Here is a 27782-nt window from a genome sequence, read left to right as displayed (position 1 = left end):
CCAAATGAAGCACTGGGAAACTGCAGGAACAGGGTTGAAGAGCCCATGGCAAATAGAGTTTAGATGGAATATCACCTGCCACGCAGCAAGAGGCTGGCTGCTTCTCAAATAGTGGTTGATGCGTGGAGTGAAGTGATGGAGTAGTCTACCAGGCATTATTGAGACGGAGAAAAAAAATCACCTGGCAGGAAAACGGCCTCCGTTCGCTATTCGAGTGCATATGGATGATGTATTTTTTGCCCTGCCCCTGTTCCTGCCCATTTGATAATGACCCATTTTAAATCGAAACAAATTTGACACATTAGTAAAGACAAGATTACATTGAGAATAGATTTATCGATGAAAATATGACCACTTGATGAGAGAACACCTGTGCAGCCTGAGGCAAGGAACAGAACAAAATCTTTTTTTGCGACTTTCTCAATTCATCAACAGCCTATAGTCGCATCATGCAGGCCATATATATTTTGATTTCTAAGACATTCATAGGTTTGTATCATTCACAACTAAAATTGCCTACTAACTCTAAATCTAGCGTATAGGACCTGTTTCATATAATCACTTTTATGCTACATAGTCACGTCATATGCGCACTTGCTCCACAATGGGAAAAATAGCTTGTATGCGGGTTTTTTTCTGCGTGGACGCCTGGAGATGCTAAATTGTTTATGTTAATTAACGGTCAATTAACGTGAGACCGGCAGGCTTTTGCATGACAATAACCAGCTGACAAAATTGCAGGAACACCACTGGCCGAAAACTGGATGCTTCAGATTTGAACATCCGGTGAAACATCTGTCTCCTTGTTCTAGATAGTGTTCATCTGTCTCCTTGTTCTAGATAGTGTTCATCTGTCTCCTTGTTCTAGATAGTGTTCATCTGTCTCCTTGTTCTAGATAGTGTTCATCTGTCTCCTTGTTCTAGATAGTGTTCATCTGTCTCCTTGTTCTAGATAGTGTTCATCTGTCTCCTTGTTCTAGATAGTGTTCATCTGTCTCCTTGTTCTAGATAGTGTTCATCTGTCTCCTTGTTCTAGATAGTGTTCATCTGTCTCCTTGTTCTAGATAGTGTTCATCTGTCTCCTTGTTCTAGATAGTGTTCATCTGTCTCCTTGTTCTAGATAGTGTTCATCTGTCTCCTTGTTCTAGATAGTGTTCATCTGTCTCCTTGTTCTAGATAGTGTTCATCTGTCTCCTTGTTCTAGATAGTGTTCATCTGTCTCCTTGTTCTAGATAGTGTTCATCTGTCTCCTTGTTCTAGATAGTGTTCATCTGTCTCCTTCTTCTAGATAGTGTTCATCTGTCTCCTTCTTCTAGATAGTGTTCATCTGTCTCCTTCTTCTAGATAGTGTTCATCTGTCTCCTTGTTCTAGATAGTGTTCATCTGTCTCCTTGTTCTAGATAGTGTTCATCTGTCTCCTTGTTCTAGATAGTGTTCATCTGTCTCCTTGTTCTAGATAGTGTTCATCTGTCTCCTTGTTCTAGATAGTGTTCATCTGTCTCCTTGTTCTAGATAGTGTTCATCTGTCTCCTTGTTCTAGATAGTGTTCATCTGTCTCCTTGTTCTAGATAGTGTTCATCTGTCTCCTTGTTCTAGATAGTGTTCATCTGTCTCCTTGTTCTAGATAGTGTTCATCTGTCTCCTTGTTCTAGATAGTGTTCATCTGTCTCCTTGTTCTAGATAGTGCACTGCACCGAGGCAGGCCAGACAGACTGACATGAGGACGAAAACGGCTCTGGTGAGGTGAGGCGCACACACACGCATGCACGCAAAAGCAAACCCACCCACACGCACACGCACACACCATCACAAACACAGCACATTTTCATGTTAAGCCCACTCTGACACATGCTTAACAATCCATATTACATGTATACTACACAGAAGGACATGGTGTCTTCAAACCCAGTTGTGTTATTTACATACATGGGCTGTTTCACAGGATGTCAACATGTGAAGAATGGATGTCCTTATGACTGTACATAACTGTGTAATATTAGTGTTACAGACAATGCTGAATGAGTGTATCCATTGTAGGACATCAGTCTCCTGTTTCCTCACACAAGGGGTGTGCTATCTGCCATCACAGTGATAAGGTTGAATGTGGACCGACAGGGAAGGACATCTCTCTCTTGTTTCCTCACACAAAGGGAGTGTCACGTCCTGACCATAGAGAGTCCTTATTTTCTATGGTGGAGTAGGTCAGGGCGTGACTGGGGGTTAGTCTAGTTTATTATTTCTATGTGGGGTTCTAGTTTTGTTTTCTATGTTGGTGATTTTGCATGATTCCCAATTAGAGGCAGCTGGTAATCGTTGTCTCTAATTGGGGATCATATTTAGGTAGCTTTTGTCCACCTGTGTTTTGTGGGATATTGTTTATGGGTAATTGTATGTCAGCACTCCATTGTCGTCACGTTTTGTTATTCTTTAATGTTTTGTGTGTTTCACTAAATAAAGATGTGGAACCCAGATCACGCTGCACATTGGTCTGAGTAAGCTTCCAATGATCGTGACAGGGAGAGCTATCTGCCATCACAGTGATAAGGTTGAATGTGTACCGACAGGGAAGGACATCTTTCTCCTGTTTCCTCACACAAGGGGAGAGATATCTGCCATCACAGTGATAAGGTTGAATGTGTACCGACAGGGAAGGACATCTTTCTCCTGTTTCCTCACACAAGGGGAGAGATATCTGCCATCACAGTGATAAGGTGGAATGTGTACCGACAGGGAAGGACATCTTTCTCCTGTTTCCTCACACAAGGGGAGAGATATCTGCCATCACAGTGATAAGGTTGAATGTGTACCGACAGGGAAGGACATCTTTCTCCTGTTTCCTCACACAAGGGGAGAGATATCTGCCATCACAGTGATAAGGTTCAATGTGTACCGACAGGGAAGGACATCTTTCTCCTGTTTCCTCACACAAGGGGAGAGATATCTGCCATCACAGTGATAAGGTTGAATGTGTACCGACAGGGAAGGACATCTTTCTCCTGTTTCCTCACACAAGGGGAGAGCTATCTGCCATCACAGTGATAAGGTTGAATGTGTACCGACAGGGAAGGACATCTTTCTCCTGTTTCCTCATACAAGGGGAGAGCTATCTGCCATCACAGTGATAAGGTTGAATGTGTACCGACAGGGAAGGACATCTTTCTCCTGTTTCCTCACACAAGGGGAGAGCTATCTGCCATCACAGTGATAAGGTTGAATGTGGACTGACATGGATTTCAAATGCACATAACAAACAATGAAATTCTAATTACCACGAGCGCAAACAATTTACCCTAGCTGTGACATTTGTACCGTGGGACTGTTCAGTTATTCAGTCAGGCTTTCGCCTTTAACAAAAAGTGAAGCAGAGAGTATCAGAGTAGGATATATTAACGTTTGGTATAATCCTTGTCACATCGGATATGAATAAAGTAATCATCTATTCCAACCACTTCTATTAGATATTCTGTTCCCCAAAAATAAAACTTGACCTTGTATTCTCATCTCTTCCAAATGTCACACGTGGGTGACATTGAGGATTTTAGTCAATCGTGTTTGTTGTGAGATAATTATACTTTTCAGATTGTATCTTGCTTGAGTCGGGGATCTCTTTGTAATGAAAGTTTAATTTTGGTGGAGATGTGTCTGGGTATTTTCATCCTTATTTAAAGAGAGTACACGTTTATAATATTATTTTTGCTATCTAGATCCTAAAAGGGTTCTTCTCTCCATAGGAGTTACCTTTAAATAACTATTTTTGGTTCTACATGGAACCAAAAAGGGTTCTCCTATGGGGACAGCCCAGGAACCCTTTCAGAAGACTTTTATCTAAGAGGTGTAGGAAATTACGGCATATCATTATAATGATTTTGTTCTCGTCTAAAGTCATGAAGGTAATGTTGGAGTGATGTTTAAGTTGTTAAATGTAAAAGTTTCTCTGGGTTATTTTTTAAGGACACTCTGGGCTCAACGTGCTTGTAACGATTCTCGTTGGTGGAAGGAGAAGAGGACCAAACTGCAGCGTGGTTAGTGTTCGTCATATTTAATTAAAACTGAACATTACACAAAACAACAACGAGGAAAAAGACGAAAATGAAACAGTTCTGCCTACACTAAACAGAAAACAACCACCCACAACACACAATGGAAAACAGGCTACCTAAATATGGCTCCCAATCAGAGACAACGAAAAACAGCTGCCTCTGATTGGGAACCACACCAGGCCAAACACATAGAAAACAAACAACCTAGAAAAATGAACATAGACTGCCCACCCCAACTCACGCCCTGACCAACCTAACACAAAGACATAAAAAATAAACTAAGGTCAGAACGTGACAGTGCTCAAAAACGTTACCTGTATCTTTTTTTATTGCAGCCTTCTGCCTACATCTAGAGTTATTTCAAGGTCTCAAAATCACCACCTAAAAATTATCCACAATGCCGCTAACTTTTCTCAATCATTCTAGCCTAATGTAGACTCTGTGACGGGGGATGCAAAGAGGTGAACGCACTCCGCACTGACCTGAGTTCAGTTTCAGAGTAAAGGACTATTCCGACAGCCCTGCGCATTGCGTATTCTCACCTGGAGTCATCATCATCAAAATTCACAGTCCAACAGCAGGATTCAGCCGTTCGCCATATAACAGCCCGCCAGCCAGATGGAGGCTTCTGCACTGAACTCAGTCAGACAAAACGTTCTGCCTTTAGATCGCGGCACATATCATTTTTACTTTTCCCTCCTTCCTTGGAGTTCCAGTGGAAAGTAATTAATCTGCAAACAGACATGGGCCGGCGGGTTTGCCCCACGGCTGCCCAAAATGGGCCAGATTTGAATAAACCAAGAAGATAATAACGAGCAGGCCATTTAAAATTTCCATTAATGCTTGAGGTGTGTGCGTACACGTGCGTGTGTATGTGTATATATATGTGTGTGTGTGTGTGTGTGTGTGTGTGTGTGTGTGTGTGTGTGTGTGTGTGTGTGTGTGTGTGTGTGTGTGTGTGTGTGTGTGTGTGTGTGTGTGTGTGTGTGTGTGTGTGTGTGTGTGTATGTGCATGTGTGTTGGTGTGTGTGTGTGTGTGTGTGTGTGTGTGTGTGTGTGTGTGTATGTGTGTGTGTGTGTGTTGGTGTGTGTGTGTATGTGCATGTGTGTGTGTGTTGGTGTGTGTGTGTTGGTGTGTGTGTGTGTGTGTGTGTGTGTGTGTGTGTGTGTGTGTGTGTGTGTGTGTGTGTGTGTGTGTGTGTGTGTTGGTGTGTGTGTGTATGTGCATGTGTGTGTGTGTTGGTGTGTGTGTGCGGCCATTGATTTTGATATCATGGATGGCCAGTCCTTGCATCCATAGCTCTGTCTATTCATTTGAGAGTGGTTACATTTCCATATCCCTCAGCTTTTTACCAAGACAGGGGTGGGGAGTCACTTTTATTGTTTCAACTGCTGATTGCCGCTTTAAACAAACTATACGAGTTGGAGTAGAAACAATGTAATGGCCAAGTAAACAACAAAAACAAAACACACATGCTCACACGTCCCCCACTCTTAGAAAAAAAGGTGACATCAAAAACCTTAAAGGGTTATTCGGCTTTCCCCATAGGAGAACCCTTTAAATATCCCCTTTTAGTTCCAGGTAGAACCATTTTGGGTACCATGTAGAACCCTTTCTACAAAGAGTTTTGGAAGCTTTTTTTCTTATGATGTGAACCGGGCCATGCTCTATGCTGTCCTCTGTTGCTAATCAGTAAGCAGTGCGTGTGTGTTTAGTCTATTGCCGGGGTCAGTCTGTCAGCATGTCTCCATGTCTCCAGCGGCCCTGCCTCTTGCTGCCCATTTCACCCCCCTGACTCAGCAGGCGCTGGAACACTGAGCACACACACACACACGGCCAACTGGTCGAAATCACTCACTGCCCCACTTTAAAAACACTCACTTTAAAACGGGCACTCAGTTGGCTCCAGCCAAAAACAAAGCCTCTCAGTGTGTGTGTTAAGCATGTATGTGTGTGTTAAGTAAGCGTGTGAGTGTGTGTGTGTGTTAAGTAAGCGTGTGAGTGTGTGTGTGTGTTAAGTAAGCGTGTGAGTGTGTGTGTGTGTTAAGTAAGCGTGTGAGTGTGTGTGTGTTAAGTAAGCGTGTGAGTGTGTGTGTTAAGTAAGCGTGTGAGTGTGTGTGTGTGTTAAGTAAGCGTGTGTGTGTGTGTGTGTGTGTTAAGTAAGCGTGTGAGTGTGTGTGTGTGTGTTAAGTAAGTGTGTGAGTGTGTGTGTGTGTTAAGTAAGCGTGTGAGTGTGTGTGTTAAGTAAGCGTGTGTGTGTGTGTGTGTGTTAAGTAAGCGTGTGAGTGTGTGTGTGTGTTAAGTAAGCGCGTGAGTGTGTGCAGGGTCAGAAATGTACTTTTTGGTCCAGAATGCCCTATTTTTATAATTTACATGACATTTAAATGATTTAGCAGACGCTCTTATCCAGAATGACTTACAGGAGCAATTGGGGTTAAGTGCCTTGCTCAAGGGCACGTCGACAGATTTCACCTAGTCGGCACAGGAATTCGTACCGGCAACGACCTTTCGGTTACCGCCCCAATGCTCTTAACCGCCACATTTTCCCCCCAAACAGTTCACAAGGAAGATAAATCACAGAACAGATTGTACTCACATTCACCCAATGTAGAGTTGAGAGTCTCTCTTCCAGAGCTGAAACACACACACACTCAAATATACAGTACCAGTCAAAGGTTTGGACGCACCTACTCCTTCAAAGGTTTTTCTATATTTTTACTATTTTCTACATTGTAGAATAATAGAAGACATCAAAACTATCTAAATATCAAACTCCTGAGTGGCGCAGTGGACTAAGGAGGTGTCACTACAGACCCTGGTTCAATCCCAGGATGTATCACAATTGGCTGTGATCGGGAGTCCCATAGGGCAGCGCATGATTGGCTCAGTGTCATCCGGGTTACGGGAGGGTTTGGCCGGGGTAGGCCATCATTGTAAATAAGCATTTGTTCTTAACCCTCCTGCTGGGTTGTGGACCAAATTACAAGTGTTCTCTCTGAAAAATGTAGGTTATTTATTTAATCTGATTGTCATAAGGTTCCATGACTTTGTCCACACAGGGCATCTGAACACACAAAATACATTTTGGATGATTTTCATTACATTTTGGGTGTTTTATTTAACTTTTGTACACATGTGGTGTTCCTGGTCAAAAATGACCAGTCATTAGAAATGAATGGGTGAGACTACAATTAGTGTATAAAATTGAGTTCAGGCCCATTCATCAGATGGACACACTTCCTCTCCCAGACCCCCACATGCATGTGTGTTTGAACACACACACACACACACACACACACACACACACACACACACACACACACACACACACACACACACACACACACACACACACACACACACACACACACACACACACACACACACACGCACTCCCCTTCTTGGCTTCCATGGCAACCCCCACGGGAACCTTTCACCAATATAATCTTTCCCCCATGGGAACCACACCTGTTGGCTTTCTCACAAACAATCGCAACATTGTTTCAATAATATATAGAACTTTTCTTGCAGCTCTGGTATATAAAGCTTTTTTGAGGCCTTTCTCACAATTAATTCTGTGGCAGCACATTGACCAAATGATATACTGTATTTGAGGCTCTTGATCATATCTTTGATCATGACACTGGTGAGGAGGAGAGAGTCCTTGTTAAACTTTGACACAAAGTAGTCTGTGATAAATAGCACAATATGTTTCACCTGACTATTTGTTATAGTCTAAATAGTCCATACATTATGCTTTTTTTACTCAAAAACTATAACGACTGTTGGAAGGAGAGGACCAAGGTGCAGCGTGGTACGTGTCCATATTTATTTAATGAACACTGAAATAACAAAGAGAACGACCGAAACAGTTCTGGCTGGTGCAGACACACAAAACAGAAAACAACTACCCACAAAACACAGGTGGGATGAGGCTACCTAAGTATGGTTCTCAATCAGAAACAACGATAGACAGCTGCCTCTGATTGAGAACCACACTCGGCCAAACACATAGAAATATAAAACATAGAACAAAAACATAGAATGCCCACCCCAACGCACGCCCTGACTAAACCAAAATAGAGACATAACAAAGGAACTAAGGTCAGGGCGTGACAAAAACGAGTTGAATGAGCTCAGGTCAATGAAGCCTACAGGCCGTAAATAGCAAATAGAAGTTCAAAACTTGTAATGTTCACAAGAACTTAAGTTGATAAAAAGATGTAACACAACACTGATTTATAATCAGCTATAATGGGGCGGTCATTTTGGAGCGGGAACACAGAATTAATTAACATGAAACGAACACAACAGGACGGTTAGCTGACTTGCCTTGTTAAATAAAAAATAAAAATATGGAATCATTTAGTAACAATAAAGTGTTAAATCAAAATATATTTTATATTTGAGAGTCTTCAAAATAGCCACCCATTGCCTTGATGACAGCTTTGCACACTCTTGGCATTCTCTCAACCGGCTTCCCCTGGAATGCTTTTCCAACAGTCTTGAAGGAGTTCCCACATATGCTGAGCACTTGTTGGCTGCTTTTCTTTCAACTGCAGTCCAAATCATCCCAAACCATCTCAATTGCTGCTACTGCTTATTATCTGTCACTTTATTCCTAGTTATATGTACATATCTACCTCAATTACCTTGTCCCCTGCACATCGACTCTGTACTGGTACCCCTTGTATATTGACAAGTTATCGTTAATCGTTGTGTATCTATTAATACTTGTATTATTTTTACGTGTTTTACTTTTCTATTTTCTTTCTCTCTGCATTGTTGGGAAGGACCCGTAAGTAAGAATTTCACTGTTAGTCTACACCTCTTGTTTACAAACATGTGACAAATACAATTAGATTTGAATAGTACATTGGGGATTTGTCCATTGTCAAGCCAAACCTTTCTGGCTTGTGGTTTACGGCGATTGGTTAACCACTACTGGCCAAACGTTAGAAAATAATCTCTTCATAACCTTGTTGTAGGAGATTTGGTCTAGATTTGTTGTGAGAGTGTTGTGTTTGTGTTCTGATAAAATTGTTACACTGTTCCTGTGACGTTTCTGTAACATTTAGGCCCTCACTCTTGATAGGGATGACAAGAGTGTTGTGGTTACATTGATTGTTGTGTTTGTGCTCTGACAAAGTTGTGGCAGTGTTTTTGTAATTTTTCTATAACGTGTGACTACTCACTCTTGATGGAGATGATGAGTTGGGGGATGACTGGCAGGATCTTGGTGGCCCCGTACTCCAGCATGTCGTGGACCTCCAGGCGGGTGAAGAAGTCGTAGGGGTGCACCGTCTCACACAGCCCGTTGAAGAACAGAGACAGGTAATGGTGCTAGTCAAGTTTCTCCATCTCCACCTGGGGAAAAGACATAAACATACACATGCACGATTACATGGTCACCAGGGACTGAATATTAGCAAGACAATGCATGAGGACCTTCCCTTGTTCATCCTCTACATTGAGCAAACCAGTCATAGTCATAGTCTGTCCTCATCTTCAGCCCTTTCTCTTTGATTATCCTCGGATTCACACAATATCCAGGGCCAAGCCTCTTCTGACCAGGCCTGGCTTTAGAAGGTGGTTATCATACCAGCCCCAGATGAAGACAGGAGGACAGCTGCCTCTTCTGACCAGGCCTGGCTTTAGAAGGTGGTTATCATACCAGCCCCAGATGAAGACAGGAGGACAGCTGCCTCTTCTGACCAGGCCTGGCTTTAGAAGGTGGTTATCATACTAGCCCCAGATGAAGACAGGAGGACAGCTGCCTCCTCTGACCAGGCCTGGATTTAGAATGTTGTTATCATACCAGCCCCAGATGAGGACAGGAGGACAGCTGCCTCTTCTGACCAGGCCTGGATTTAGAATGTTGTTATCATACCAGCCCCAGATGAAGACAGGAGGACAGCTGCCTCTTCTGACCAGGCCTGGATTTAGAATGTTGTTATCATACTAGCCCCAGATGAAGACAGGAGGACAGCTGCCTCTTCTGACCAGGCCTGGCTTTAGAAGGTGGTTATCATACTAGCCCCAGATGAAGACAGGAGGACAGCTGCCTCTTCTGACCAGGCCTGGATTTAGAATGTTGTTATCATACCAGCCCCAGATGAGGACAGGAGGACAGCTGCCTCTTCTGACCAGGCCTGGCTTTAGAAGGTGGTTATCATACCAGCCCCAGATGAAGACAGGAGGACAGCTGCCTCTTCTGACCAGGCCTGGATTTAGAAGGTGGTTATCATACCAGCCCCAGATGAAGACAGGAGGACAGCTGTTGGGGACATCATGACACCCCGACATCTAGTATCCTGTGGGCCGACACATTAACACCTGTTTGTGACATTGTTAAGGCCTATCCTCCCACAAAACAGCTACACAAATGGGGACAATATAAATAGGTCCATTCAGCTACTGAACCTGTCTGGATTACATGCTTTGGTATTGAGTTTGTTACAGTGTATTACAGTGGGCAGAGCAGCACGACTCGTGTTATGATGAACTCAGAGAGCAGTCATGGTCACGCCAAACTTCACAGAAAAGGCCAGGTGACAGGGGCACCCGTTTCTCCTCTCACACACTGTGTGTGTGTGTGTGTGTACGTTCACACCCGTGACTACGTGTGTGTGCCTGTGCGTGTGTACAGGCATCCGCGACTACATGTGTGTTTGTGTGTGTGTGTGTGTGTTTGGCGCACATGTGTGTGTCAACAGAAGGTCTTGTTGTTCTATTAGATTGTATGAACTCCAGAGCAGTGTGGTGACTATTGTTGGCCGAGGGGAAGGGGGAACCTGTTTCATGTAATGAATGCCAATCCTGTGTAGAGAAGAGGTAAACACTGCACAACCCTGGAGCAGCCAGGGGTCTTATTGAGCAGCTGAACCCCATCCCTCCTACACCCCACTGGGTAACGCTGCCGTCAAAATGTCACTGCCACGCGGACCAGGGTGACTTTGATGTCCCAGGCCTCTCGCAGAGCCCCCCGTTAGATGCGCAACTTCAAAGCAAGCGGACCCCCTGACACAAGTTTAATGGGAAAACAGAGAGAAGGAGAGAGAGAAGGAAAGAGACAGAGAGAGACAAAGAGAGACAGAGAAAGCACACAGTGTGTTAGCACAGAGACTGAGCTGATTGCTTTGAGGCAATTTGCTAGCTAACCTTGACCTTTTCCGGCTTGGTCATGATCATCATTGTGAGTCAGGCGGGCGAGCGGGCGGACGGAGAGATGAGAACAAAAGCAAAAATGCGCCGGGAGAGAGTGGGAGTGGCGAGATGACACTCACATACACAGCATGGATAACTACAACCTGCCTGTGGCAGGACGAGCCACACAGGAACAAAGAACATGCTACAAGCTGCATTCAGAAGAGATTTGGACATAATAGGTTACAGTAGACGATGTAATGACAGTCAGTGAGTTAGAACAGTGGCTCCTAAACTGTGTTGGCAGTTTATTTATCAGTCCGGCTTTCAACTTACTCTTCAAATTTGAAATTGTAGAATACACAAGGTACAATTTGGAAATTAGGTAGTGATTCATCAGTTTTCCTCTTGCCATGTCAGTCATCGCATACCTTCGAGCAGCGCTTCCCAAACTCAGTCCTGGGGCCCCTCCTGGGTGCACCCCCCCTAGCACTACACAGCTGATTCAAATAACCAACTCATCGTCAAGTTTTGATGATTTGAATCGGCTGTTTAGTGCTGGGTGGGAAAGAAAAGTGCACCCAGGGGGGCCCCAGGACCGTGTTACTATGCAACCACCAGCTCATCTTGTAACGGCTTTCTTCTTCCTCCTCTGATGAGGAGTAGTAGGAAGGATCGGAAGACCAATGCGCAGCGTGGTACGTATCCATAATGACTTTTAATGAGAAATGAATACGACAAAATACAAACTAACAAAGTGAAACAAAAAAGGAAAACCGAAAACAGTTCTGTCTGGTGCAGACACACAAAGACTGAAAATAACCACCCACCAACCCCAACAGAAAACAGGCTACCTAAATATGGTTCCCAATCAGGGACAACGATTGACAGCTGCCTCTGATTGAGAACCATATCAGGCCAAACACAGAAATAGAAAATCATAGAAAAACTAACATAGACAACCCACCCAGCTCACGCCCTGACCATACTAAAACAAAAGACAAAACAAAGGAACTAAGGTCAGAACGTGACACATCTCTAGCTAGCTCGCCTGGGCTTGTTGCTGTCAGCTAGCACATGGACAATCAGTACCTCTGTAGTCAGATATGACACTAATTACCACCATAGATGGATCCTTCATGCCTTAGAGAGCTATTTATAACTTGTCCAGATCAACTAGCCCATGTCAGCTAATTATTTTAGCTCGGTTATTTTGCCAATAGATTGTTATAATATTTGAGTCACTCAGACATCACATGAATACACATTAGACATAACAAAATGTACAGAATTGCAAGAAAATTAGTTTTTTCTCTTCGCCAAACAAGAAGGGTGTGAACAGTTTGTTTCATGAACAGTGCTTTTGCCCATAGAAATAGATGCAGGATGTTCCCCAATGCCTGAGTTTGAGAACCCCTGGGTTAGAGGACGGAATGATATCCGATTACATTTTCTTGTTATAAAAAAGTGTCTGCTTAAAATATGCACCTTTGTGGGCAACTGGTGGCCTCAATATGAAGAAAATATTTAGGTAATATATGGCATACAAGTCAAGGCGATTTAGAAGTATAGCTGTGAAACCTGTTCTGAGATCAGTGACAAGGGTAGTATAATACAAATCGAATAAAAATGAAAAGATGATAACAGCTCAGAGAGGAGAAGTGATGGGTAAAGATCACATAGTAGAACACAGTACTTCAAACTTGAACTACAGAATTACACACACACTTGTGTCATTTCGCAGACGCTCTTAGTCCAGAGCGACTCACAGGAGCAATTAGGGTTAAGTGCCTTGTTCAAGGGCACATCGACAGCTTTCACCTAGTCAGCTTGGGGATTCGAACCAGCAACTTTTCGATTACGTGGCCAAACCTATTAACCGATAGGCTAACACACACACACACACACACACACACACACACACACACACACACACACACACACACACACACACACACACACACACACACACACACACACACACACACACACACACACACACAGACACAGACCACCCCCTCCCAACCCAGACACAGACCACCCCCTGCCACCCCCCACACACACAGACACAGACCACCCCCTCCCAACCCAGACACAGACACAGACCACCCCCTGCCACCCCCCACACACACAGACACAGACCACCCCCTCCCAACCCAGACACAGACACAGACCACCCCCTGCCACCCCACACACACACACACACAGACCACCCCCTCCCAACCCAGACACAGACACAGACCACCCCCTGCCACCCCACACACACACACACACAGACCACCCCCTGCCAACCCACACACACACATCCGTGAGAATCTTACTCAACAGAGGCTGACTGGTAATACTCACATCCTCTCTGATCGATCGGGGCTGTTCAGGTTTGTTAGTCTTTGGGTGCCTTCAGAGTTTTTTCTACGGAGCTCTGAGTCGATGAGATGGAAGCGTAAGATACGCCCTGCATGTCTCCTCTGGTCAGCATGGAGAGAGTCAGAGACACAGCAGCCAAGCAGTTAGCAGAGGCTTCCTCATTAAAGAACCTGACAGAGGCTGCATCTGAAATATCACCTTTTTCACTAGGTAGGCTAGTGCATTCGTTTTGACCAGGCCCCAGGGCATTAATATACAGATATTGTTTTATTAGGATCCCCAATGGTGACAGCTAGTCTTCCTCGGGTCTGACACACCATGAAAAATACAACTAAAGACACAAATTTACACACACACACACACACACAAAATAAACTATAATACAACTAAAGAATAATAGTGTGTGTGTGTGTGTGTGTGTGTGTGTGTGTGTGTGTGTGTGTGTGTGTGTGTGTGTGTGTGTGTGTGTGTGTGTGTGTGTGTGTGTGTGTGTGTGTGTGCGTGCGCCCACATGTGCGCCCACAAGGTATACATACACACAGGGAATAGGGTGCCATTTCGGACACACCCAGTGAAACCCCATAGAAACAGAACTCCTAGAACAGGTTATCCCCATTCAAGTCAATGTGTGGGTGATGAAGCCTACTTCTATGCTCCAGCCTCCAGCCAGAAACTAGAAGAACCAGAGGGCAGATGTCTGTATTATTATGTACATTAGGTGATAGACAATAAAGCTTTTTGAAGCCTTTTCAATGGAATTGGATTGGCTAGCCATTTAAAAGCAGCATGATTTCTCTTTACCTGAACGGGTAGGCTGGATTGGCAGCCAACCCGTAAGCTAACTATATAGCTCACTATGGGCCAGCGCTCCAAGGACACAGGGCAGAGAGGGTGTGTGTGTGTGTGTGTGTGTGTGTGTGTGTGTGTGTGTGTGTGTGTGTGTGTGTGTGTGTGTGTGTGTGTGTGTGTGTGTGTGTGTCTGCCTGTCTATTTGTGTGCATGTGTGTATGTTGGGTGGTAGACGTGCATAGAAGGTGGTGTAGACCAAAGCTCAGCATGTTCCTGTGGTAATTGCTGTTGGCCACATCAATATTTTCCTCTAGGTAGGGAAACGAGGAGAACACGGACCGAGTTGTGTGTGTGTGTGTTTGTGTGCGTGCGTCTGTCCATGCGTTCCTGTGGTTAGACAGGACGTCTCTAGGGGAGGGAGAGACCTGTGTTCCATGTACAGAAAGCATTCACATCCCTTGACTTGTTCCACATTTTGTTACAGCCTGAATTTAACATGGATTACATTTTGATTTTGTGTCACTGGCCTACACACAATACCCAATAATGTCAAAATGTAATTATTTGACCAATTAATTAAAAATGAAAAGCTGAAATGTCTTGAGTCAGTAAGTATTCAACCCCTTTGTTATGGCAAGCCTAAAACGGTTCAGGAGTAAAAATGTGCTTGACAAGTCACATAATAAGTTGCATGGAATCACTCTGTGTGCAATAATAGTGATCAACGTGATTTTTGAATGACTACCTCATATCTGTATCCCACACATACAATTATCTGTAAGGTCCCTCAGTTGAGCAGTGAATTTCAAACAGATTCAACCACAAAGACCAGGGATGTTTTCCAGTGCCTTCCATAGAAGAGCGCCTACTAGTGGATGGGTAAAAAGCAGACATTAAATATCATGGTGAAGTTATTAATTACTCTTTTCTCAGTCACTACAAAGATACAGGGGTCATTCCTACCTCAGTTGCTGGAGAGGAATGGATTTCACTATTTGCATTTATTATGAATCCCCATTAGTTCCTGCCAAGGCAGCAGCTACTCTTCCTGGTGTCCAGCAAAATTAAGGCAGTTACATACAATTAAAAACATGACATTATACAACAGATTTCACAACACATTAAAGCACCCTTTTCCACTGGCACTTAAAATGAGGGCCAAATTTGAGCTGGGTTGAGGGAAACCCGGATCAGTGCAGCCCAGTTTCACAACTGGTGCCAGCTCGATTAGAATTCGGGCTGGTGACGGCGTTACTATGCAACCACCAGCTGAGCACTGCTGGATGCTGACACAATGTTTAGCTAGCTCATCTGGGCTTGTTGCTGTTAGCTAGCACATAGTCAAGCAGTACCTCTGTAGTCAGAAATGACACGAATTACCACCATAGCTGGACCCTTCATTTATTTTTGCACCAGAGTTGAAACCAGCTCGCTAGCTAAAGTGAGCTAGCAGGAATTGTAGCTGGTCAGGTCGTATTGAAAGCTAGCTAGCTACATCATATCAAACCTGTCGTTTGGTTTGCTTGGGTAGCTAGCTAGCTCATAGCCAATGCCATGGAAAGCAAGGTAGTGTAACAGGGTTGGTTATGTTTCCACTTGCCTCTAAAGAAATGTGTATTTGATGTTCAAGCATTCTTATTGGTTAGTTCAACTCTGATGACAATAAGGGGTGTTGTGATTGGCCCCGCTTGCAGATAGGGGGAGATCGCGAACGTCAGGTCTTCCCAGTATGAAAATGTGATGCGAGGGGTAGGTCACGTTCTGAATACTGTTTTCTATTTTCTATTTTACAATGTGTACAAATTTGCTGTACGTTACTGATTTTATACATGTGTGGTTATATGGTACCTGTTAGGGATTGAGGGGCTTTCTGGGATGTGCTTTGGCATATGATTGCTGTAAATAATTGTGTTAGCTAGCATACACCGATGTCATGGTCACATAAGCCACGGCTAACACAGTTGTCTTCATGCTACAGATTTTGCCATCGACAGCCATCATCACTGTTAAGTCCTGCACAACTAACGTGCTGTTTCCCATTTAATCACAGGTATTTACACATGTTATATTTTGTATTGTATTTTTGTATTTTGTTCGCCCAGTATGAAAATGTGATGCGAGGGATTTTGCCATCGACAGCCATCATCACTGTTAAGTCCTGCACAACTAACGTGCTGTTTCCCATTTAATCACAGAAATAAATGATGCTCAACTGGGACCACTGGCCGAAGTGATTTATTATTTTAAAACACAACGCATGGAGAGTACACTATACATCTGTTACAGTAGCAATTATCTTAGCTAGCTAGCCTGTTAGCGATTACACTATGCTAAGCTAATGTTAGCAAGCTAAATACATGGCTAGCTAGCTAGGTTAATTCTGGCTGGCACTGGCAGGAGTAACATTACTTACAGCATGGGGAGGGTGCATTCAATCAACTAGCTAGCAACACAGTCACATTTTGGCTACCTAGCAACATTATGTAATTTCTCATTTCTGGAGGCAGTGGAACCTCAATTTGAGCTAGCCCACCAAGACCTTCAAAGTGCCAATGGAAACGGGGCTTAAGTGTGTGCCCTCAGGCCAATACTCTACTACCACATATCTACAGTACAACACAAAATCCATTTGTACGTGTGTGTATAGTGCGTATATTATTGTGCATGTGTGCATATGTGTGTCTATGCCGGTGTGAAGTCCTCTTCACAGTCCCCACTGTTCAACAAGAGATATTTTTTATCTGTTTGGTTTTTTTCAATCTGATTTTACTGCTTACATGAGTTACTTGATGTGGAATAGAGTTCCATGTAGTCATGGACCTCCCATAGCCTGTTCTGGACTTGGGACTGTGAAGACACCTCTGGTGACATGTATTGTGGGGTATGAGTCAAATGTTGACTTTAATGGCTGTGATAGGAGAAAACTGAGGACGGATCAACAACATTGTAGTTACTCCACAAGCATTTTGCTGCACCCGCAATAACATCTACCAATATGTTAAATTTGATTTGACAATACTAAACTTTATGACAGTGTGAAAAGAAGGAAGCCAGTACAGAATAAAAATATTCCAAAGCCTACATCCTTTTTGCAATAAGGCACTAAAGTAAAACTGCAAATATTGTGGCAAAGATATTAACTTTATGTCTTGAATACAAAGCGTTATGTTTGTGGAAAATCTAACATCACTTAGTAAAACTCTTCACATTTTTAAGCATGGTGGTGGCTGCATCTTGTTATGGGTATGCTTGTCAACGGCATGGACTAGAGTTTTTTGGGATAAAAAGGAATGGAACAGAGCTAAGCACAGGTAATCAGCAGACATTTTTTGGTACTCTTCCCCAGATCTGTGCCTCGACACAATCCTGTCATGGAGCTCTACAGACAATTCCTTCGACCTCATGGCTTGGGTTTTGCTCTGACATGCACAATCAACTGTGAGACCTTATATAGAAAGGTGTTTGCCTGTCCAAATCATGTCCAATCAATTGAATTTACCACAGGTGGACTCCAATCAAGTTGTATAAACATCTCAAGGATGATCAATGGAAACAGGATGCACCAGAATTACATTTCAAGTCTTGTAACAAAGGGTCTGAATACTTATGTAAATAAGGTATTTCTGTTAAAAGAATTTGCAAAAATGTCTAAAACCTGTTATCACTTTGTCATTATGGGGTATTGTGTGTAGATGGATGAGGAAAAACATTTATCTAATGCATTTTAGAATGAGGCTGTAACGTAACAAAATGTGGAAAAAGTCAAGGGGTCTGAATACTTTCTGAATGCACTGTACATGTATTTAGACTGACAGGCATGCATATCACAACCATATAATTAGGAATTACAATACTATAATGGGCATGAACCTTCTTATGATGGTCTAAAGATCAGCCATTTTGGTCAGGGAGTTGGTCAACCATGGTTTGCCAGAGCTGTGATAAGATAAATTATTTTACACAATCTGCACTGTATGTTTGTTAGCTAGCTAGCCAGCCAGTTTTACAGGAACGATTCAAATAAACTGCCAATATGCCAACATTCCATTCAAACAATGCAGTCAATCCACAGTTGTATACTGGCTGACATCAGTCGATGATAGGACTAAGACAAGTTGTAAATGAAACAATTATTGATATTATATCATATAATAGCACTCACAGCTTTAACAGAAAACATTTATGGTGTGTTTACATGTATTTTGGAGTAATTATACCCAAATTGGTATAAATCTGTATTAACTGTATTTATAATTAGGTGACAATAAAGCACCCTTTGCTGGCTCTAACAGCCGCCCAATCAGTTGGCTGCCTGTTCTTAGAAAACTGATGGAGAGAATTGTGTTGGACCAAATATGCTATTTGTCAGAGAACAAGTTAACTACTGTCTTTAAACATGCATATAGAGAAGGGCAATCAACTTGTACTGCACTGACTCAGATGACTGATGATTGGTTAAAAGAAATGGATAATAAGATCAGTTGGAGCTGTATTTTTAGATTTCAGTGCAGCCTTTGATGTTATTTTTCATGAATTGTTATTGAAAAAACTCACTTGGGTAATGGGTCATTCATAATAAACTTAAATACATCTAAAACTAAACACATTGTATTTGGTACAAAACATTCTCTTAGACCTAAACCTCAACTGGAGTTGTACATAAAGGGTGTGACCATTGAGCAAGTTGAGCAAGCTAAACTCCTAGGGAAAACAGTGGATGGTCAATTATCATGGTCACGTCATACTGACAACGTTGTTGTGAAGATGGAGAGGGGTGTGTCTGTTTCTGACACATACAAATCTACTTTCCTAGTTGCTCTGGTTCTGGTCCCATTTTGATTACTGTCCGGTAATATCTTCAAGTGCAGCAAAGAAAGACCTAGCAAATCTGCAGCTGGTTCAAAACAGAGCAGCACGCCTTTACGCCCTTAACTGCACATAAGTCAACAACATGCAGGCCAGTCTTTCCTGGTTGAGAGTTGACGAGAGTTTTAACTGCTTCTCTTCTAGTTTTTATGAGAAATATTACTGTGATGAAAATTCCAGATTGTCTGCATAATCAAATACCATTCAGCTCAGACACCCACAAGGCATGCCACCAGGGGTCTCTTCACAGACCTCAAGTCCAAAACAATTTCCCTGCAACACACAGTACATGATCGCATGGAACTCTCATCTCCAATTACTCACGCAAACAGTACAATTTCATGTCATGGCACAATAGGGACTGTGAAATGATTCACACAAATACACGCACACACAGACACACTATCACACTAACACACAATCTTCAAACATTATTATTTAGTTGTATTGTTTGTATATCATTGTATTTTTTATTGGTGTGACTGTTCTATCAGTGTATCAGTGTTTCGTTGCTTGTTGTGTTTTATGTTTTTGTGTGGACCCCAGGAAGAGTAGCTGCTGCTTCGGCAAAAGCTAATGGGGATTCTAATAAACCAAATCAAACCCATTGACAGGGGGGCGCGCACACGTATGCACACACACACACACACACACACACACACACACACACACACACACACACACACACACACACACACACACACACACACACACACACACACACACACACACACACACACACACACACACACACACACACACACACACCACAATGTCTTTGATGTGTCCATAGTATACATAGTAATACCATAGTATACACAGTAATAGTGTACATAGCAATGTTTTTGTACATAGTGGTCCCATAAGGCGTATACAGGACTAAAGCCAGACTGGGTTGTTATGCATTTTTTACATTACATTTTAGTCATTTAGCAGACACTCTTATCCAGAGTGACTTTATGGTTACTTATCATTAGCCGTCGTAATTGAAAAGCTGAAGCTGCTATATTAAGCCCATATTAGGGCTGTGTGTGTGTGTGTGTGTGTGTGTGTGTGTGTGTGTGTGTGTGTGTGTGTGTGTGTGTGTGTGTGTGTGTGTGTGTGTGTGTGTGTGTGTGTGTGTGTGTGTGTGTGTGTGTGTGTGTGTGTGTGTGTGTGTGTGTGTGTGTGTGTGTGTGTGTGTGTGTGTGTACCAGGGAGCCTCGGCACTGAGACAGAACTAGGCCAGAGCTGCAGCCATAACACTCTGAGAGATGGAGACATGCTAAGACACGAGGGTGAAAGGAGAGAGGGGGTACTAGAACAGTCTGCAACACCCGGCCTCACCCTACTAGAATGTTTACTGTTTACTGATGATCTGGTGCTCCTGTCCCCAACCAAGGAGGGCCTACAGCAGCACCTAGATCTTCTGCACAGATTCTGTCAGACTTGGGCCCTGAAAGTGAATCTCAGTAAGACAAAAATAATGGTGTTCCAAAAAAGGTCCAGTTGCCAGGACCACAAATACAAATTCCATCTAGACACTGTTGCCCTAGAGCACACAAAAAAACGATATCTACTTCGGCCTAAACATCAGCACCACAGGAAACTTCCACAAAGCTGTGAACAATCTGAGACACAAGGCATTGGCCTTTATGGTTGTGAGGTCTGGGGTCCGCACACCAACCAAAAATTCACAAAACACCAAATTGAGACGCTGCATGCAGAATTCTGCAAAAATATCCTCAGTGTACAATGTAAAACACCAAATAACGCATGCAGAGCAGAATTAGGCCGATTCCCGCTAATCAAAATCAAAATCCAGAAAAGAGACGTTAAATTCTACAACCACCTATAAGGAAACGATTCCCAAACCTTCCATAATAAAGCTATCACCTACAGAGAAAGGAACTTGGAGAAGAGTCCCCTAAGCAAGCTGGTCCTGGGGCTCTGTTCACAAACACAAACAGACCCCACAGAGCCCTAGGACAGCAACAAAATTAGATCCAACCAAATCATGAGAAAACAAAAAGATAATTACTTGACACATTGGAAAGAATTAACAAAAAAACTGTGCAAACTAGAATGCTATTTGGCCCTAAACAGAGAGTACACAGTGGAAGAATACCTGACCACTGTGACTGACCAAAACTTAAGGAAAGCTTTGACAATGTACAGACTCAGTGAGCATAGCCTTGCTATTGAGAAAGGCCACCGTAGGCAGACCTGGCTCTCAAGAAAAGACAGGCTATGTGCACATTGGCCACAAAATGAGGTGGAAACTGAGCTGCACTTCCTAACCTCCTGCCAAATGTATGACCATATTAGAGACACATATTTCCCTCAGATTACACAGACCCACAAATAATTTGAAAACAAACCCAATTTTGATAAACTCCCATGTCGATTGGGTGAAATACCACAGTGTGCCATCACTGCAGCAAGATTTGTGACCTGTTGCCACAAGAAAAGGGCAACCAGTGAAGAACAAACACCATTGTAAATACATCCCATATTTTTGTTTATTTATTTTCCCTTTTTGTACATAATGACATTTGAAATGTCTTTATTATTTTTGAACATCTGTGAGTGTAATGTTTACTGTCAATTTGTATAGTTTATTTCACTTTTGTTTATTATCTTTGGCAATGTTAATTAACACGTTTCCCATAACAAAGCCCTTCAATTGAAATTGCGAGAGAGAGAGAGAGAGCACACATTGTGTGGTTAGTACAGAGAGACAGGGCTGATAGAGGTGAAGAGAGGTGAAAAGCATGATAAGATAGAGGGTGAGGGAGGGGGTGGGCATTCACACCTGCTTTTATTGGAGCTGGCTGAAGACAGCTTGGTAAATGATTTGTAGAGCAGGGATGGCCAACTTATTGGAGGTGGGGGCCACAACAAATCTAAACTCATCATTTACATTTACATTTAAGTCATTTAGCAGACGCTCTTATCCAGAGCGACTTACAACATCATGAGGGGCGACAGTGGCTTGCGGGTCTGCGTACCCACATCCATACCCACACATGCAGTCATTGCATTTTGTGTTTGTGTTTGTGTGTGTGTGTGTGTGTGTGTGTGTGTGTGTGTGTGTGTGTGTGTGTGTGTGTGTGTGTGTGTGTGTGTGTGTGTGTGTGTGTGTGTGTGTGTGTGTGTGTGTGTGTGTGTGTGTGTGTGTGTGTGTGTGTGTGTGTGTGTGTGTTAGGGATGGGCATTTGAAATCCTTTCACTTTTAAAATAATGATTTTTTTCTCGCATATATCTGGATAAAATAATAAATACATAAAATAAACTTGGACACTTGCTGAGCAGCCTGTGTGACTCGGGACAGACGGTTTCTGCTGAGCAGCCTGCCTGACTCTGGACAGACGGTTTCTGCTGAGCAGCCTGCGTGACTCGGGACAGACGGTTTCTGCTGAGCAGCCTGCGTGACTCGGGACAGACGGTTTCTGCTGAGCAGCCTGTGTGACTCAGGACAGACGGTTTCTGCTGAGCAGCCTGCGTGACTCGGGACAGACGGTTTCTGCTGAGCAGCCTGCGTGACTCTGGACAGACGGGTTCTGCTGAGCAGCCTGCGTGACTCTGGACAGACGGTTTCTGCTGAGCAGCCTGCGTGACTCTGGACAGACGGGTTCTGCTGAGCAGCCTGCGTGACTCTGGACAGACGGGTTCTGCTGAGCAGCCTGCGTGACTCTGGACAGACGGTTTCTGCTGAGCAGCCTGCGTGACTCTGGACAGACGGTTTCTGCTGAGCAGCCTGCGTGACTCTGGACAGACGGTTTCTGCTGAGCAGCCTGTGTGACTCGGGACAGACGGTTTCTGCTGAGCAGTCGGGGGAGGGGCCGGTGTGTGTGACACGGGGAGAAGAGAGAAAGTAGCCATACTGACTCGCGCTAGTTAACCAATAGCATCTACAGGCAGCCTGGCCAGGCCTGGAATTTCCTGATGTTAGGGGCAAGGCCATCTGCCAGGGCACCAAGGCCATCTGCCAGGGCACCAAGGCCATCTGCCAGGGCACCAAGGCCATCTGCTAGGGCACCAAGGCCATCTGCTAGGGCACCAAGGCCATCTACTAGGGCACCAAGGCCATTAACCAAAATAGCTAATTAAATCAATTTTATTTTCTTTAGCTGTTCGGTAAAGAAAAACATAAGAGTATGTAAATGTACAAAAATAATTAGCCTACATGTCGAAGTGTAGGCGATATCTTATACAGTGGGGAGAACAAGTATTTGATACACTGCCGATTTTGCAGGTTTTCCTACTTACAAAGCATGTAGAGGTCTGTAATTTTTATCATAGGTACACTTCAACTGTGAGAAACGGAATCTAAAACAAAAATCCAGAAAATTACATTGTATGATTTTTAAGTAATTAATTTGCATTTTATTGCATGACATAAGTATTTGATCACCTACCAACCAGTAAGAATTCCGGCTCTCACAGACCTGTTAGGTTTTCTTTAAGAAGCCCTCCTGTTCTCCACTCATTACCTGTATTAACTGCACCTGTTTGAACTCGTTACCTGTATAAAAGACACCTGTCCACACACTCAATCAAACAGACTCCAACCTCTCCACAATGGCCAAGACCAGAGAGCTGTGTAAGGACATCAGGGATAAAATTGTAGACCTGCACAAGGCTGGGATGGGCTACAGGACAATAGGCAAGCAGCTTGGTGAGAAGGCAACAACTGTTGGCGCAATTATTAGAAAATGGAAGAAGTTCAAGATGACGGTCAATCACCCTCGGCCTGGGGCTCCATGCAAGATCTCACCTCGTGGGGCATCAATGATCATGAGGAAGGTGAGGGATCAGCTCAAAACTACACGGCAGTACCTGGTCAATGACCTGAAGAGAGCTGGGACCACAGTCTCAAAGAAAACCATTAGTAACACACTACGCCGTCATGGATTAAAATCCTGCAGCGCACGCAAGGTCCCCCTGCTCAAGCCAGCGCATGTCCAGGCCCGTCTGAAGTTTGCCAATGACCATCTGGATGATCCAGAGGAGGAATGGGAGAAGGTCATGTGGTCTGATGAGACAAAAATAGAGCTTTTTGGTCTAAACTCCACTCGCCATGTTTGGAGGAAGAAGAAGGATGAGTACAACCCCAAGAACACCATCCCAACCGTGAAGCATGGAGGTGGAAACATCATTTTTTGGGGATGCTTTTCTGCAAAGGGGACAGGATGACTGCACCGTATTGAGGGGAGGATGGATGGGGCCATGTATCACGAGATCTTGGCCAACAACCTCCTTCCCTCAGTAAGAGCATTGAAGATGGGTCGTGGCTGGGTCTTCCAGCATGACAACGACCTGAAAGACACAGCCAGGGCAACTAAGGAGTGGCTCCGTAAGAAGCATCTCAAGGTCCTGGAGTGGCCTAGCCAGTCTCCAGACCTGAACCCAATAGAAAATCTTTGGAGGGAGCTGAAAGTCCGTATTGCCCAGCGACAGCCCCGAAACCTGAAGGATCTGGAGAAGGTCTGTATGGAGGAGTGGGCCAAAATCCCTGCTGCAGTGTGTGCAAACCCGGTCAAGAACTACAGGAAACGTATGATCTCTGTAATTGCAAACAAAGGTTTCTGTACCAAATATTAAGTTCTGCTTTTCTGATGTATCAAATACTTATGTCATGCAATAAAATGCAAATTAATTACTTACAAATCATACAATGTGATTTTCTGGATTTTTGTTTTAGATTCTGTCTCTCACAGTTGAAGTGTACCTATGATACAAATTACAGACCTCTACATGCTTTGTAAGTAGGAAAACCTGCAAAATCGTCAGTGTATCAAATACTTGTTCTCCCCACTGTACATATTGGTCACAGCTGGTCATAAACAGACCGATGCTGACATGAGGGATGCGCCTGAAAATTGGGCCAAACTTTAACTTTTCATTACATATACAGTACCAGCCAAAGGTTTGGACACATACTCATTCAAGGGTTTTTCTTTATTTTTACTATTTTCTACATTCTAGAATAATAGTGAAGACATCAAAACTTTGAAACTATGTGGGAACACCTTCAAGATTGTTGGAAAATAATTCCGGGTAAAGCTGGTTGAGAGAATGCCAAGAGTGTGCAAAGCTGTCATCAAGACAAAGGGTGGCTACTTTGAAGAATCTAAAATCTAAAATATATTTTGATTTGTTTTTCACTTTTTTTGATTACTACATGATTCCATATGTGTTATTTCATAGTTTTGACATCTTCACTATTATTCTACAATGTAGAAAATAGTAAAAATAAAGAAAAACCCTTGAATGATTAGGTGTGTCCAAACTTTTGACTGGTACTGTAAATAGGCTAAACGCCAGTCATGTTTGACAGATGTAGGATCAGTATTCTGCCCTACCAAACAAAAAGGCAGTGACCCTGACGCAACAGATCAGAGCGTTTAGCCTAAAATGTTGATGAACTATTATGCTATTTCTTCACATTATAATCACAGCAATCTGCACATGGCAGTAGGCTATAAGCGTGAATGTTCCAAAATGCAATTAGCGGTAAAACACTGCTCTCAAAGTGTCCCGCAAATTTTCAATTTTCAGTAGTTTCATATGACAGAGATGAAAATGCCCTTCTTGTAACGGCAGCCTTCCTCCTCTTCGTCTGAAGAGGAGGTGTAGCAGGGATCGGACCAAGACGCAGCGTAGTTCGTGTTCAACATGTTTAATAAAAGACGATAACGTGAACACTACACAAATACAAAATAACAAATGTGGCAAAACCGAAACAGTCCTATCTGGTGCAATGAACACAAAGACAGAAGACAACCACCCACAAACCCCAACACAAAACAAGCTACCTAAATATGGTTCCCAATCAGAGACAATGACAAACACCTGCCTCTGATTGAGAACCATATTAGGCCAAACAAACAAACCCAACATAGAAACACAACATATAGATAACCCACCCAACTCACGCCCTGACCACACTTAAACAAAGACAAAACCGAAAGAACTATGGTCAGAACGTGACACTTCAGAAATGTAGAAAGAGGGAAGATCTAAAGATGCAACAACAAGCATGGGTTGTTAATGACTAGGATGGTGTCTTTGGCCGCTGGAAAACAAAATAAAGTTGACAACATGAGAGAAATACTGGTTTCAATGGCATATGAGGAAGTGTTAAAATAATCCCCTCAACCTTCCTATGTTCGGAACATGGTAAGACATGCCCCATAAAATGACAAAATAATTACGTTTATGGTTAAATGGTTTCAAAATGTTGACTACCTCCGCTCAGATTGCAAGGCGTGTGATGTTGCAGTGTGTAACAGGCACTGGCCTTTATCTCCTATCTGAACAAACAGTGCCTCAAGTATGTCGACAGAATCAAGCCTTTAGATTTTAATTCTGCCCGACCAAGCAAAAAGGCACTAACTGCTCATTTGGTCGGAAATTAGCTAATGTCATTTTTGCTACATTAAAAACATGCTTAATCATGTGGACAAGTATCCTGCCTCTATTGTATTGTGTTTTGGAGAAAATGGGGGTCATGTTAGCAATAACTGCATGACGTTATTTCTGATGTAGTTGTATTAACTATTATCACTAATATTTAGTGTACACTCTTAGAAAAAGGGTTCCAAAAGGGTTCTTCGGCTGTCCCAATAGGGGAACCCTTTTTGTCCTAGAGTATATTTGGCTGTCCCAATAGGAGAACCCTTTTTGTCCTAGAGTATATTTGGCTGTCCCAATAGGAGAACCCTTTTTGTCCTAGAGTATATTTGGCTGTCCCAATAGGAGAACCCTTTTTGTCCTAGAGTATATTTGGCTGTCCCAATAGAATAGGTCAACTTTTGTAATATGGAGGAAAGTAGATTGACATAAGCTGGTGCTTTTGCTGTTCGTTACTCATCTTGTTGGCTGACAAAGTGAATGTGGACAGTTCTTCTACCATCTCCAATATGCACCTTGGAAGTCAATGTGCTCTGTTGCATCCCTGATGTCTGTCTTCACTAGTTGCCTACTTCGAAGTTGTGATTCCTGTGAAAAGGGCACGATCACGTGACGGTCACTGGCTAATAAGAATTGCGATATCTGAGAGAGCCATGTGAGTGAGAGGAACGAAAAGTAAATGTCGGGTGGAAATTCGAGGACTGAGCCTGGCTAGCTGGTTTTAGCCTGGCTAAAAACATAGCAAGGTAGCTGGATTTTTTAGCTTCATAGATCTCCATGTGAAATGTATAATAAAAAATACGCCCAGGCAAATATTCTTATACTTGCCGGTGTAACCTCAAACATTATCCCAGTTTGATAAGCTGCTGCTTGTGTATTCATTCCCATATCAGCTAAAAATAGAACGTCATCATGTTTTGGTCACAGAGAAAAAAGCCCCTGGCTAGCTGGTTGGCTACAGTAGGTTCTACCATTTCACAATACCCTGTAATCACCAGTTATTACTTCTAAACAAAATACCTTTTTGGGTGGATTCATGTTGTTTGGTTTACTATATGAACAGTCCCTGAGATTATATTTGGTTTTCAATGCTAAATAGGCTACTTTGATGAATAGCCTGGGCGGCAGGTAGCCTAGCGGTTAAGAGTGTTGGGCCAAGTAACCGAAAGGTTGCT

This window comes from Salvelinus alpinus, chromosome 25, assembly GCF_045679555.1.
Source record: "Salvelinus alpinus chromosome 25, SLU_Salpinus.1, whole genome shotgun sequence".
Classification (NCBI taxonomy): Eukaryota; Metazoa; Chordata; class Actinopteri; order Salmoniformes; family Salmonidae; genus Salvelinus; species Salvelinus alpinus.
Note: the sequence above shows the minus strand (reverse complement) of the source record.